Source organism: Amblyraja radiata, chromosome 4, assembly GCF_010909765.2.
Source record: "Amblyraja radiata isolate CabotCenter1 chromosome 4, sAmbRad1.1.pri, whole genome shotgun sequence".
Classification (NCBI taxonomy): domain Eukaryota; kingdom Metazoa; phylum Chordata; class Chondrichthyes; order Rajiformes; family Rajidae; genus Amblyraja; species Amblyraja radiata.
In genome coordinates, this window is record NC_045959.1 from 34,921,222 (window position 1) to 34,938,084 (window position 16,863).

Consider the following 16,863-nt stretch of genomic DNA (forward strand, 5'->3'; position numbering starts at 1 on the left):
TGTTGCAACTGTACAATTGATTGGTGAGATTATTGTAGTATTGTGTGCAGGCCTGTTCACCAAGCTATAGGAAGGCTGTCATTAAAGGTGTAGAGAAGATTCACAGGATATTGTTAGAACTGGAAGGCCTGGGTTGCAAGGAGAGGCTGGATGAGCAGTGACTTTTCTTTCCCTGGAATGTAGAAGGTTGGCTGGTGACCATAAAACCATGAGACAGGGAGACAATGAAAGTGGTAAAGGGAGATGGTCACTAACCTTTTCCCCCAGGGTCAAGGAGTCTAAAACTAATGGGCATAAATTTAAGGTGAGAGGGGAAAGAGTTAAAAGGGACCAGAGGGACATTTTTTTCGCTTTGAGTATGCTGGGTATAGAGAACACGTTCCCAGAGGAAGCAGTTGAGGTGGCCACAATTTACAATGTTTAAAAGACATTGCGATAGGTACATGGATAGAAAACATTTGGGGGGATATATCAGATAGTCATCCTGGTCATCATAGACATATTGGGCCAAAGCGCTGACTTCCATGCTGTATACCCACATGACTCTATGAACTGGAAAGTTCTCCTCGTGGTCATTGTTCATTTCAGAAACAAGATCTTCAGAACCAGATAGTTTGGTTCCAGTGCTGTTCGTGGGATTGTGTTGTGTGAAAATTCACCCAGCCAAGTTTTCCAACTTTACTGCAACCACTGCAGCCAATAAAGTGGAAAGCACTTGGCAACATTTCAAGAAGTCAAATGGCACAATATGTGTACAATATTTTTAAGGCAGGTTTCAGTGCTGGAACTGCAGCCGTCCTTTTGATTGAGGTAATTCAAATGTACCGGCAGAGTCAGGGTGTTGGATGTAAACAGTATATCATACGCAGCAATATTTACATTGCCAGAGGGACACAAACAAGCCTCCATTCAATCTTTCCAATCTTTGCAGAAAATCCTTCATAAATACACAAAATGTTACAGCAAATGATTATTGTCAGAATTGCAGTTTACGAATTATTAATTAAAATAGGCTTACTGTGCTTTATTTTAGCAACAATCTGGAAGTGAAATAACTTGAAATATTGTTAATACTGTCAGGCTCTCAACTCCCATTTATTTGTTTTCATATTTATATGATAGACTTGTTATTAATTACCTTTTGTAACAGATTACAGTAATTCAGTTGATAACTCGATCATTTTTACACAAATTAGCAAAAGGGGATAATAAAATGGATTAGAAATTCTTGAGCAGATCATGCTTTCTGGGTACCACATAAAATCCTAATGGTAAAAAGCTGATCACGTAATTTGCAATCATTCACAGCTTTGATCGAGGTACGCTGTGTTTGTGACACACACACACGCGTATGACACTGAGCATCATCATTTTCACCAAATGCTGTGCAAATTTTGATGTGTTATCACTTGGGCAGAATTCACTTTAAAACAGAACTTGATTAGAGAAGTAGACAAAAATGCTGGAGAAACTCAGCGGGTGAGGCAGCATCCATGGAGTGAAATAGGCAAAGTTTTGGGTCGAGACCCTTCTTCACCTTTAGAGAGGTGGTGCTTGTTTCAATGTTAGCTGATGAGGGCCAACCTAACATGCCGTCTGCCTGGGTTCCTAAGCAGTATATTCAGTACTACACACTAAACTATAATACAATATTATTTCTTAGTGAACTCATCTAGCAGACTTTCCTTGAAACAATCTCCACATGTACTTTAAAAAAAATGATACAATGCATTTCAGTTCTAAGTACCAGGCGGTCACGGTGGCGCAGTGGTAGAGTTGCTGCCTTGCAGCGAATGCAGTGCCGGAGACCCGGGTTCGATCTTGACTACGGGTTCTGTCTGTACGGAGTTTGTATGTTCTCCCTATGATCTGCGAGGGTTTTCGCCAAGATCTTCGGTTTCCTCCCACGCTCCAAAGACGTACAGGTTTGTAGTTTAATTGGCTTGATAAATGTAAAAATTGTCCCTAGTGTGTATAGGATAGTGTTGATGTGCATGGATCACTGGTCGACATGGACCCGTTGGGCCGAAGGGCCTGTTTCCGTGCTGTATCTAAACTAAACTAAACTATAGCTGAATAAGTTTAATTCATAATTCAGTCACCTTACATCTAGCAAAAATGATGGGCTCTCTAAATGATGACAACCACTATTGCTGTGGGTCACAGGGTCTAATTCCTGCAGGAGCTCCACTTACACGCTGCCTCCCAAGAGATCAGCTTGTCCTAAGCACTTGAGAGCTAGGAAAGTACTTATTCAGTGTAGTAACTGTCAGATTGCAGAATGCTATGCCCAGAAATTTTCCCCGCAGAACTACTTCATTAAAAACTAACCTGTTCCCTGAAGTGAAATACAAAAGTTGTTTCGTGTCACTTCTGAAACTTGACCTGTCAATTCAGGCCACCCTTACTACTTAACACAATTTTTGCATCTGGGCTCATCGAATAATGACATTTGGAGCGCAATAAATTAGGAGTAGGCCACCAGGCCTCTGAAATTGTGGGTTGACCATATGCTCGGTGAGTTATTTTCAGTATAATCATGCCTGTTCGACAGTCGTCTCATTTTCTCTTCTGTGCCAGTTCCCATTTACTCTGAATTCCTCAATCTTTCAAATATTTGTCTCTCCACCATAAATGTATTGATCTGGCCTCCAGTGCTCTTGTTTTAGAAAATTCCAGAGATTCACTACACTCTGAAAAAGGAAATTTCTACACAGTTTAAATGATTGTCCTGTTTTGTAGTTATGTCGTCTTGCATGTGATTCTCCCACCAATGAAAATATCTCAACAAGCATATGGTCGACCCTCAATTTTTAGGCTCCAAGGATTACTAACACAAATTACCAAGCCTCTCTTAATAGAACAACATTTTCAAAGCAGGAATTAGCCTGGTGAATCTCCTTTGGATAGCCTCCAAGATTGTTATCTTTTTTTTAAATTGACGACAAAAACTGTGCACATTGCTCTAGGTGTGGCCTCACTAATACCCTGTTCAACTGCAACATTACCTCCTTATTCTTTAACTAGAACCCCTTCGAAATAAAAGCCAAAATGCTGTTGACTTTCTTAAGTACTTGTTGAATATACTGTACATGTTAACTTGTGATTCATGCACAAGAACATCAAGATCCCTCTGAAACATTGCAATCTCTCTCCATGTAGATAATAATGCACTTTTTGATCATTTTTACCAGAGTGCATAACCTCCCACTTGCCGTGTAAAACTCCATTTGACAGGCCTTGGCTTCTGACTCATTCTCTCTATATCCTGTTGCACAATCATAATGTCATCATAACAAGAGTTCTTCCCACCTATGTTTATATCAATGGCCAATTTGGAAACGTTATATTTCACTCCTCCAAGTTATTAATGTACCTGGTAGACAATTAAAGGGGTAAGAACCAATCCCGGGTGAAATCAAAATTTCTTCTCCTACAGCAACATTTTGCACTTTAACTATAATCTTCAGGCAACTGAATCATCCTATCACAACCAGAGAGCAGTGCTGAACTGCTATCTACCTCGTTGGTGACCCTCGGATGATCCATGATCGGACTTTGCTGGCTTTACCTTGCACTAAACGTTATTCCCTTATCGTGCATCTATGCACTGTAAATGGCTCTATTGTAATCATGTATTGGCTTTCAGCTGACCGGATAGCACCCGACAAAAGCTTTTCGCTGTACCTCGGTACACGCGACAATAAACTAAACTGAAAACGGAATGTTCTATCCCTCCAGCCTGAAAATTACCCATTTATTCCAACTCTTTATTTTCTCTGTGACATGGCACAATTCACCATGACCACGAATAAAATAAAGCACATGCCAATAGTTCAGCTCTCTCTGCCCCCAATATTGGTGCCTATAACCCATAAATCAGAACCCATTTCCCCCCCAAGCCAAGCTTTAAGCCAGGCATTCCCTCTCTAATCCCTTTATCCTCTCTAGAAATGTGCATGCAGTTTAGATACTGATATCGCGTTTCAGCACTTGGAGAGTATTGCCTCAGCTGGGAAAACAATGGGAGCAGCCAAATGGAACCTCTGCATGATAAACCCCTTGAATTGTTTCAATACAAAAAGCTCAAATTGCAGCTTTCTGAATAACTTTACACATTCTCCTGCTAGGATAAAGGATGATAAATGCTAGTTTTGCCACTGATCTCCACATGACGTATGAATAACCAAGAATGCAATTGCTACCTTATGAATCCAACTTGGATATGAGGTTTATATATCCATATGTGACCCAAAAGGGATTTCTTGACATTTAAACTCATTCATTAGTCTGAGCCAAAGTTAGAGAATTTTAAAGAGGCATAATCTAACATAATTACTATTAAGATATTCAGTGCTATAAATTGGCTCTTTATTCCACAAATTGATGCTTTCGTGCAGAATCAATTGCAGATGATTAGCATAATATTGTGATTTAATGCAATATTTGATCAGAAGTTTTAGCTTAATTTGTAAGATCCTGAAAAGTGTATTGCTATAGCAGAATAGACAGAAATCCCAGGGCATGAATCATTTGACAATTTCTGCAAACATTGCTGATACATAATTATCGTTATACTTGGGCAGATGGGAGTTGTTGCTGCAGATTAGTCAACAGAAATGTACAGCTTTCATATTCCTTATCGATGTGAGATAATTTGTGAGAGCTTTCATTTGATTTGATCATTTTATGGCAGAGATATACTGAAATTATTATACTTAATGACACTGAACAATCTCCCTGGCTGATTTAAGATTTTGCTAAACTATTTTGGGCAATTTGGGTTTTCAGTGAAATTGTAATGATAAGATTACAATCATCCAATTTTTTTTTCTATTCATTTCCAATCTTGGTATCTAGCATAGCAAGGCTTGATAAAGAACCGTGTGCATTAAAATGTGGCTTGGAAACAAAGGTTTAATTTAATTTAGTTTTTAGAGATGCAGTGTGAAAATAGGCCCTTCAGCCCACCGAGACTGTGCCAATCAGCAATCACACATACACTAGTTCGATCCTGCACACTAGGGATAGTTTACAGAAGTAAATTAACTGATTTTATTTCACCAATCTTTCTTTTTTATTGTGGATTCTGGATCATTCATTTTTAAGCGATCATTCTTTTTTGAGTCCAAAATAGTTTTTTATTATTATTATTATTATTATTATTATTATTATTATTATTATTATTATTATTATTATTATTATTATTATTATTATTATTATTATAATATTAATATGCTATTAATATGCTATTATTATTATTATTATTATTATTATTATTATTATTATTATTATTATTATTATTATTATTATTATTATTATTATTATTATTCCCGACAAACCCGCACGTATTTGGGATTTGGGAGGAAACCAAAACATCTGGAGAAAACCCAAGCGGTCACAGGGTGAATGTGCAAATTCCATACAGACAGCACCCATTATCAGGATTGAGCCTGGGTCTCTGGCGTTCTACGGCAGCAATTCTACCGCTGCACCACTCTGCCACCCCTAATTTTGATTTAATCAAAATAAACTCTAATGCTAATAAAGCATTGTCAGTGAGTGATGTGATATTTCTGATATGATTAGATGTAACAACCATTATTTTAGGCAATTATATGAAGGTTCATAAGGTTCATAAGATTCAGACGGTTCATTTATTGTCACATACACCAGCTGCATGTTGGTAATAAATTCATCTTTGAAGAAGAGACAGAGTATTACTCGTGAACGGCAACTTCACATATTAACATCTTCTTCCTGAAGTGGATGCAAAAGTTATTATCCATGGAAAACAATGTATCTGGACACTGCAAAGGGCTCGATTGCATCATGTATTGCCTTTTCCACTGACAGGATAGCACACAACAAAGGCATTTCACTGTACCTCGGTACACATGACAATAAACTAAACTGAACTAAACTATTAATTCACATTCGTTATGTCACATTTCAGATTTTTCTCTTAAAACTTAAATTAATTTAGATTTAGCCTAGAATTTGCATTATTATTTCAAAGTGAATTCAAAACAAGCCTATTACAAAGTGTAGAATAAATGGAAAAAATACTTCCATCAACATAGAACTTTTTTCAACCTTAGGATATCCTATTACTTTTAAAGAATTGACATAAAGTGAACATATGGTAGTTACATGTCAAGTAATTTTCTTGGTACTAAATGAGCAGCTGGGAGAAACACAACTAAAATACTTTGATTGTGATCTGGAAGCAGGAATTAATTACAGGCCGACCAATGAAGATGTGAAATATCTATTCTTATCATGGATTAAAAAATGGGCAAAAATATTAGTTTGTGACAGTTGAAAGTTTTGTGTAGAAGCTGCACGATAAATGTAGCATTCGTAACCAGGGGCCACAGTCTAAGAATAAAGGGGAGGCCATTTAAAACTGAGATGAGAAAAAAAAATCCCCAGAGAGTTATGAATTTGTGAAATTCCCTGCCACAGAAGGCAGTAGGGGCCAATTCATTGGTTGAATTTAAAAGAGAGTTAGATAGAGCTCTAGGGGCTAGCGGAATCAAGGGATATGGAGATAAGGCAGGGACGGGTTATTGATTGTGGATGATCAGCCATGATCACAATGAATGGCGGGCAAGCTCGAAGGGCCAAATGGCCTCCTCCTGCACCTATTTTCTATGTTTCTATGTAATATGTACTTCAATTGTTATGAAATACATCCTCTGTTTGACATTTGTTGACAGGATAAAAGTCAGATTTACATTGGTGAAGATTGTGGTATTTCACAAGGAGATTCTGTTTATTTCCACAAATAGCTACAGTGCAAAGAGAAATCTGTATTTTGACATATCTGAGCTCATCAGTTGGGATGATCAAAGATAGACACACAAAGTTGGAGTAACACAGCGGGACAGGTAGCATTTCTGGAGAGAAGGAATGGGTGATGTTTTGGGTTGAGACCATTCTTCAGACAGAGTCAGGGGTGAGGGAGAGACATTCTTGTTTTTAGACCTTACCCTTCCATTTTTCCATCTCCCTCTCCCCTGACACTCAGTCTGAAGAAGGGTTTCGACCCAAAAAGTCACCCATTCCTTCTCTCCAGAGATGCTGCCTGTCCCTTTGAGTTACTGCAGCATTTTGTGTCAATCTTTGATTTAAACCAGTATCGGCAGTTCTTCCCTTCACAGTAGATATGATCAGTTGGTATGGCGGAATAGAATAATTTTCGGTCAAAACTCAGATGGCAGCTGTTATCATTCACTGAAATAATATTAACAGAAGAAATATTATTTTGGCATTTTAACCAAAGTTGAACATTTACTGATAGCTAGGTAAACCAAGGTACAGCTCAACAAACTGTTACATCCTCCCACTAACTAGAGGGCGGTCCTGACCTCCCATCCATCTCGTTGGAGACCTTCGAACTCTCTTGAATCGGACTGGGTTTTATATAGCACTGTGGACGGCTTGATTGTAATCATGTCTAGTCTTTTCACTGACTCAGAAAAGTGATTAAAGGCAGAAACACTGGGGTTTTCTCATTATTTTCTGCTGTACCTCATGCCCTAATCAGTATGTTAAATGATGAATTTTGATTACATATTTTGGTCATGTTTCATTGAGTGATTCTATTGTCCAAATTATTTAATATTAATTGCTTGTTTGTTGCAGTTAGTTTTGCATCTTCCAACTGATTGTATGTCCCCAAAGTAAACATTTTGCTGAAGCAAATTATAGCCATTGAACTTAAGTTATCAGATTGTTGCATAAATGTACATGAAGCTTGTAACTATGCTTTTGCTACCCGCATTCATATGTTACAGCTTTTGATAACAATGTGACCAGATAGTTTAGTTGTGTTTATTATTGTCACGTGTACTGAGGTACAGTGAAAAGCTTTTTGTTGCATTATATCCAGTCAGTGGAAAGACTCTACATGATTACAATCAAGCCTTCCACAGTATAGAGTTAAAGGATATAGTGCTATATAAAATTCAGTCCGATTCAAGATAGCTCGAAGGTGTCCAACGAGATAGATGGGAGGTCAGAACTGCCCTCTAGTTGGTGAGAGGATGATTTAGTTACCTGATAACAGCTGGGAAGAAACTGTCCCTCAATCTGGAGGTATGTGTTTCCAAACTTCTGTACACCTTGCCTGATGGGAGAGGGGAGAAGAGGGAGTGACCAGGGTGAGACATGGTCCTTGATTATACTTGCCGAGGCAGCATGAAGTGTAGATGGAGTTAATGGAAGGGAGGTTGGTTTGCGTGATTGCTTGGGCAACATCCACAACTCTCTGTAATTTCTTGTTGTCTTGGATGGAGCTGTTGTCAAACCACGCTGTGATGCATCCCAATAAAATGCTTTCTATGACACATCTGTAGATGTTGCTGAGGGCTATTGGGCACATGCTGAGCCTCCTAAGCCTTCTAAGGGAGTAAAAGCATGCGAGTGCTTTCTCGGCCGTTGTGTTGATGTGGGTGGTCCAGGACAAATTACTGGTGATATTTATTCCTCTGAACTTGAAGCTTTCAACTATCTCTACCTCAGCACCACCAATGTATGACATGTGTGTACCACTTCACTTCCTGAAGTTGATCACAATCTCCTTTGTCTTGCTGACATTGAGTGAGAGGTTGTTGTCTTGGCACCAGCTTATGGGGGTCTTGATCTCCTTCATGTACTCCATCTCGCCATTGTTTGATATCCAGCTAACTATCTGGTGTCATCATCTGGCAATTTGTAAATTGAGTTGGATTAGTATTTATCTGCATAGTCATGAGTGTGTAAGGAGTATAGAAGGGAGCTGAGAACACATCTTTGCAGGGCACCAGTGTTGAGGATTATCATGGAGGATAATGTATCACCTATCCTCACTAATTGTGCTGTTGGTCAGGAGGTCGAGGATCCAGTTGAAGAGAGAAGTGCTGACGCCAAGTACCCGGATGTGGCGTCGAAGGACGAGAAGCCGAAGCGAAGAAGTGGAAGCCATATAACTGAACAGAAACGACGCCGAAAATCCAAATAACCGAAAACATACGACACCGATAAGCCAACTTATCGAACGGACGCAATGCCGAAAAGTCAAATAATGGAAAGGGCAAAATGCCGAAAAGCCAACTCACTGAACAAACGCAACGCCGAAAAGCCAAATAACGGACATGATGTCGCCGGGGGGCAGGACTTGTCAGCATTTGGTCCAGACCCCCGCATCCATCACATCACTGGCTGGGGGAGAAGGGAGGGTGGGGGTCATTTTTTCCACACAAGACCACCCGGGGCTGGAGGGTGACTGGGCACTCTGAACGCGAGCACCAAGGTGTAAGCGGCCGAAGGAGTGCATCCCTCGGGACAGCACTATCCCCCCAGGGTCAGTGCTGTCTGTCCACAACCGCCCTCCACCTCGTCTACCCCGTGCGGCTGCACTGTGACGGGCTGCGGGTCGGCAGCACACACACACTTTTCTTTTGTTTGAAAACATAGTATCTGAGATAATATTTCATTGGTAAATAATTGCCTACAACTGCTTTTAAATGAATAACAATTGATTCTTTGTTTAATGGCTAGCCATGGAATCTGGAGAGGATTTCAACTTGTGCCAATTGGCAGTAGCAGGTAGCTGGCTGTTATTCAGAGAAATGTCCAAGGGTGTTTTCTGATGGCTGAAGCCAAATTCAGCCATGTCAACAAAAATCTGTGAGCTGACAGATCCCATTGGGGCCTTAAGTATTTCAGTTGGCTCCAGAGCCAGAGGGACATGCCAAAGCGAGGGGGTAAATCATGCCTAGAAATAGTATGAAGTGTTCTCCTTAACTTTTCCGTCCAACCTCCAATTGTTGCTATTAGCCAGAGATGAAGGTATTCCAATACAGGCTGGTATAGCGTACTGGTAAAGTAAAGACCGAGGCCAAAAAAGCAGCACAAACGTTAGCAATAAGAACTCATCAGTGAAACATTTAAGTTATTTAACTCCCACCTTCAGCCATGATTAGGTACCACACAACTGGAACCAAAACAAATGATTACAATTGAACGTGTATGCACAAGAGCAAAGGATTAACCGTCTGGGTGTCCTGAAAAACAAGATGAAGAATCATCTCATAATGAGCTTTAAAATTAAGCAAAGATTTAATAAAGTAGACACCGAATGTGTGTGTGTGTGTGTGTGTGTGTGTGTGTGTGTGTGTGTGTGTGTGTGTGTGTGTGTGTGTGTGTGTGTGTGTGTGTGTGTGTGTGTGTGTGTGTGTGTGTGTGTGTGAATAAAACTGGCGATTGTCTGTCAAACCAATAAATAAAATAACAAAAACTGCTTTATCCAGACTGTGGTGAGAATCAGCAACTCATTCCCATGGGAAATCACTGACGTGAAGAATATTGATGCTTTTGAGGGGAGGGTAGGTAAGTAAATGAGGGAGAGAAACATAAACGTTGAACTAATGGAGTTAAATGAGAAAGGATTGGATCATAAATGGGGTAAATGGGCCATTTCACTGTTTATTTTGTTGCAACCACGAAAAGGATATGCAATACAAGTTACTTGATGTTGATGGACAATTTTGCAGTGGCACTCAACATTAGGGCCCTTTTTGCATCTGCACATATTTAACTTCTAACCAGTATAATTAACCAAAGCAAATTGTGGTGCTTTTGTTATAAACAAACTAGATTAAGTATTTCTGAGTGAATACCTTCTTGCTGGATGAACCACAGTGTGTTATACTGTCAACAATTTGTCCATTGCAAGCAAGGAAATGGAATATGCCTCTCAATTTTCTACAAACTGCTTCAGAAGAAGTATGGAAACAGGGAAATGCAGATGCTGGTTGAGTAAATAAAAAAATACCGGAGTAACTCAGCAGATCAGGCAGCATTTCTGGAGAACATGAATTGGTGATGCTTTGGGTCAGCATCTTTCTTCAGGTTGCTTATAGGGAGTGAGAAGGGGCGGGGGGTAAGAAAGCTGGATGAAAGGAGGGACAGGACCATCATGCTCAAATATTCAACTCTACAAATGACTGGTTTCTTCAACAACCACATCCCATCCTGCATCCAAGTCATTAAACAGCTTAGACTTCTACGTCAACCCCGTTTCATCCACAGAGGCTCTCGGCGCAAGCTTGTTTACTTCAACCACGGACATTCCATTCCATCCATCTGCTCACTACCACGCTCTACCCCCCCCTCAACCGCGTCACCCCCCATCCCAGCTGACCACACGCACTGTCAACTGGGACAACTTCAGATCTCTCCAGCCTGCCCCCATCCCTCCACCCTCTCATAATGCCAACTTTGCCCTCCTCAACACCAGGTCGCTCAACAACAAAGCCCTTGCCCTCCATGAACTAATCCTTGACAACACTCTGGACTTCCTTCTGCTCACTGAGACCATGCAACAACCCAATGTCTTCTTCTCCCTCAATCAAACATCCCCACCTGGATTTATTTACATTTCCAAACACCGCCCCTCCCGCCATGGAGGTGGCCTCGCTGTTATTTTCAACCAGAATTTTCGGATCACTGAACTCACCTTCCCCCCAGTAGCATAATTTGAATTCCTCGCCTTCAAAACCCTTTCCTCCATGACAGTCATCCTCATTTACCGGCCACCTAAACCAAACCCCTCCTTCCTATCTGACTTCACTGAACTCCTCACACTTGCCTCATCCCTCTCCCCACGTCTGCTGCTACTTGGTGACTTAAGTATTCACATGGACTCCCCCACCTGCAAGCTCGCATCTGAATTCGCCTTTTTACTTGACAACTTCTCTCTCATTCAGCACGTCACCTTTCCCACCCATGACAAAGGTCACATCCTTGACCTGGTCTGCTCCACAAATCAACCGGTACTCGACCTCCATCCTTGCCTCTTCCCCCTCTCTGATCATAAGCTTATACGGTTCACCATCCCTTCTCCGACACCTCGCCCCCGCTTCCTCTGAGAAATCACCTTCCGTAATCTAAAATCCATTGATCCCCTCCATCTCTCTGACCTCCTCTCCACCACTCTCCCCCTGGACTCAGCCCCCATCTCACCTGATGATCTCACAAACCATCTCAACTCCACCTTGTCTACCTCCCTTAACACAATGGCCCCCCTCCTAACAAGAACCGTAACTTTCAACACATCTTCACCCTGGTACACACCTGCACTTCGTAAACTGAAACAGACTGGTCGCCGACTTGAACGACTCACAAAGAAATCATCTCTCACAGTCCACCTTGAAGCTTACAAACTCCACCTCACTGATTACAAAGATGCCCTCATTGCTGCAAAATCTGCCTACCTCTCCTCCATATTCACTGATCCCTGCCTAAACCACAGAACCCTCTTCTCCACAGTGGGCAACCTCCTCAAGCCTCGAGCAAACACTCTCCCTACCTCTACTCCGGTTCTCTGCAACTCATTCCTCCACTTTTTTGCTGATAAAATCAGCACCATCTATCAATCTTTATCCCCTGTACCCGACTCCCCAGCATCTACTCCACCACCTACCAAGGCCCCTCCTTTCAACATCTCCACTGACCTCCTTACCCCTCCTCCACACTGCTTCCTCTCCCAGTTTGACCTGGTCACCCCTATTGAAATCTCCAAACTCATCAGCTCTTCCAAACCCACTACCTGCTCCCTCGACCCTCACCCCACTCCCCTGCTGAAGTCCTGCCTCCCCGTTCTCTGCCCTTACCTCACTAATCTCATCAACTCCTCATTGTCCCAAGGAATTTTCCCCTCCGCTTTCAAAACTGCTGCTGTCACACCAATCTTAAAGAAACCTGGTCTTGATCCCTCCTCTCTCATTAACTATCGCCCAATCTCAAACCTCCCCTTTCTTTCAAAAACCCTGGAGCATATCGTTGCGTCGCAACTTCATTCCCACCTCCTTGCGTATAACCTACTTGAACCCCTCCAATCTGGCTTTCGCCACCTCCATAGCACAGAAACTGCTCTTCTCAAAGTCCTCAACGACCTCCTCACCTCTGCTGACACTGGTTCCCTCAATATCCTCATCCTCTTCGACTTAAGCGCAGCCTTCGATACAGTGAACCACAACATCCTGCTCACCAGACTCAAAGACCTCGGCATTGAAGGCTCTGCACTCAGCTGGCTCCGTTCCTACCTTTCCAACAGATCCCACTTCATCTCTCTCCACAACCACACCTCTGCTACAGCCACAGTCACTCAAGGCATTCCCCAAGGCTCCGTACTCGGCCCCCTCCTCTTCATCATCTACATCCTCCCCCTTGGTCAGATACTCCGCCACTTCAACCTGGACTTCCACTGTTACGCTGATGACACCCAGATCTACCTCAGCACCAAATCCCCCCACAACCCTCCCCACTCCCATATCAACTCCTGTTTGTCAGCTATAAAAACCTGGATGCAACATAACTTCCTCAAACTCAACAGCGATAAGACAGAATTCCTCCTCATAGGCTCCAAAGCCACACTCAGAAAAATCAATAACCCCACTCTCACCATCGACGGCACCACTGTCTCCCCATCTCCCAAGGCCCGCAACCTTGGCGTGATCTTTGATTCCACCCTCTCTCTTGAGCCTCACATCCGCCATGTCATTAAAACCTCCTTCTTTCATCTCCGCAACATCGCCAAACTCAGACCCTCTCTCACACCTCCCGCTGCTGAAAGACTCATCCATGCCTTCATCTCCTCCCGACTGGACTATTGCAACTCACTTCTCCTTGGCATCAGCTCCACCTACATCAACCGACTCCAACTGGTCCAGAACGTAGCCGCCCGACTCATCACCCACACCAAATCCTGGCATCACATCACTCCAGTCCTCAAACAACTTCACTGGCTTCCCATCTCCCACCGGATCACCTACAAAATCCTGGTCCTCACCTACAAAGCCCTCCACCATCTGGCCCCCCCATATCTCACTGACCTCCTCTCCCCCTACCAACCCTCACGGTCCCTCAGATCCACATCAGCCGGTCTCCTCTCCATCCACAAATCCAACCTCCGCAGTTTTGGGGACAGAGCCTTCTCCAGGGCAGCTCCCAGGCGCTGGAATTCCCTCCCCCAACTGATCCGCAATTCCGTGTCCCTCACCATCTTCCAGTCCCGCCTCAAGACCCATCTCTTCACCTCTGCCTATCCTTAGCCCCACGTCCCCCTCCCTTTTCATAAATAAAATGTATTATTATTATTAGGACAAAGCCTGAAAATAGTTGATGGATAGAAGTGGGGGGGCGGGTGATTGAGTGAGAGGGGAAGGGGGTGGGGGGAGGGGGGGGACAAAGGCCAGAGATGAAAAGAGTTAAAATGTGAGACAAAGGATTGAAGAGTTGCAAATTGTGAAGCTAGAGGAAGGAATGTAAGGGGAGGGTAGAATTAGGTGCAAGTCCCGGTGGGGCAAGGGAGAGAGAGGGGCGTGCAGGAAGAAGAGGGAATATTTCTCCCCTCTTATTTCTCCCCTCCCTATTCTTCCACCACCCCCTCTTAGTTCCACCCCTCCCCACCCTCTCTTCTACCCCAACTGGACTACTTCTCCTCTCCCCTCCCCTTCCATCTATATTCCTCCTTCTAGCTTCATAATTTTCAACTCTTCAATCCTTTTGTCCCACCCCTGTCTTTTCATCTCTGGCCTTTGTCCAATCATCAGCTATCAACTCTTCCCCCTCCCACCTGGATCTATATATCACCTCGGCTTTTCCCCTCCTCTCCTCCAGTTTTTGTACTCACTGCCACTTCAATCAGTTGAAGAATGACAAGAAACATTATCCAGTTAAGATGAAGAAGATTAGTGATCTGCTAAGCAATTACAAATGTTGAGAAAGTAAAGCGAGCTGAGTTCTAACTAGTTTGTCTCCATTAGGGGTTTGGACAGCAGTTAAACAGGACTGAAGTTGCATTAATGGCGGGAGAAAGGGCTATCAATTTCAGAGACTCCTGGTTTATCTTCAGAGCTCTTATTGTATCATCCATGCAAGAGAATAGTTTAAGCACGTCAGCGACAGTTAATCACCAAATTCTTAATGCCATTGACTAGGGAATAAAAACAAATCTCCTATGATACACAGGATTATCTCACCAGGTTCTTCTAGCAAGTCCGCAATGCAGAGATCATCCAGAAGCAGCATTTCTGAAAGACAAGGCAAATGCTGAGAGTTCCCGTCATCCTAATTTACAGCTGCTACCATTTGGATTTTAGAGGATTTTAGAAACTAAATGTTCTGCTCTCCTCTGGAGCAATGTGGTGATTGTTAGTTTCCAGTAATCCGGAGGAGCATAATAGTACCTTTAAATTATGTGTAGCAAGAACCAGGCAGCAGAAGTGAAACACAATCTGGGTTGCAATGGTTTGGTCTAATTAACATAGAAACATAGAAACATAGAAATTAGGTGCAGGAGTAGGCCATTCGGCCATTCGAGCCTGCACCGCCATTCAATATGATCATGGCTGATCATCCAACTCAGTATCCCGTACCTGCCTTCTCTCCATACCCTCTGATCCCCTTAGCCACAAGGGCCACATCTAACTCCCTCTTAAATATAGCCAATGAACTGGCCTCGACTACCCTCTGTGGCAGGGAGTTCCAGAGATTCACCACTCTCTGTGTGAAAAAAGTTCTTCTCATCTCGGTTTTAAAGGATTTCCCCCTTATCCTTAAGCTGTGACCCCTTGTCCTGGACTTCCCCAACATCGGGAGCAATCTTCCTGCATCTAGCCTGTCCAACCCCTTAAGAATTTTGTAAGTTTCTATAAGATCCCCTCTCAATCTCCTAAATTCTAGAGAGTATAAACCAAGTCTATCCAGTCTTTCTTCATAAGACAATTCTTCATTAAGACATTCTTCATTAAGCAGTAGTCAGTTATCAAAGGTGGTTACAATGGACACCTAGACATAGCATTTCACATGTCCAATTAAGAAATGTGAACAATGTTTTTAAGGGACAAGTGCATGTGATAATCCTGATTTTAGCAGCAATTTAATTGTATTTGTGCTCTTTGTTTGTCCATGTTTGTGGCATTGGTATAATGAAGGGGGGTTGCAATGATAATCTTGGTCTCCAACCGATACAATGCCAACATTCTTTTCAAAAAATATTGAATGAGTTTCCTATAAAAACGATGACCTTGCATGATTATTGTGTGAAATATGCACTAACTCCCATAGCCTGCAAACCATGCAGAGTATGCGATCAAATAGAGTACTTCACAATTTGAGTCGGGCAAATGGGACCTTGGATAAATAGTAAAGGGCCTGTCCCACTTAGGCAACGCTTTAGGCGATTGCCAGGGACTAGTTTTAATTTTAGCAGTCATCTCATTAGATGCTGAAAAAGCATTTGATCAGGTGGAAGGGCCCTATCTATTTTCGGTGATGGAAATTTCTCACCAGCTGGGTGAGAAGTTTTGTACATGGGTTAAACTCCTATATACTAACCCAACAGCTAGAATATTGACAAATCAAATGTTATCACCCAAATTCAATCTGTCTAGAGGTTGTAGACAAGGATGCCCATTATTTCCATTATTATTCGCCCTAGCTATCGAACCACTTGCAGAAAATGTTAGAGCGCACCCAGAAATTTATGGGTATAATACTAAAGATACAGTTAATAAAATTTCTTTATATGCAGATGATGTATTACAATACATTACAAACCCAGAAACTAGTATTCCAAATTTACTAAATCTTATAACTCAATTTGGCTTATTCTCGGGATATAGAATTAATTGGAATAAAAGTGAAAGTATGCCAATAACGGAACTAAACCCACATACATGGCAACAATCTCCTTTTAAAATAGTCTATGAAAAATTTAAATATCTTGGAATTTATGTGACGAAGAAATATACTTCTTTATTTAAATTGGTAGAATTAATGCCATAAAAAATGATTTTCCTTCCACAATTA

At 42.0% G+C, this 16,863-nt stretch overlaps 1 long non-coding RNA gene across 1 annotated transcript; it reads right to left on the bottom strand.

Moving 5' to 3' along the window:
• Positions 1–775: 775 nt before the first annotated feature.
• LOC116971992 lies at positions 776–16,619 on the bottom strand. The gene is made up of 3 exons (XR_004411681.1): positions 16,342–16,619; positions 9,438–9,443; positions 776–787 (listed from the first exon to the last, which is right to left on the bottom strand). It is a non-coding gene; the product is annotated as an uncharacterized LOC116971992 (long non-coding RNA).
• Between the last annotated feature and the right edge of the window lie 244 nt (positions 16,620–16,863).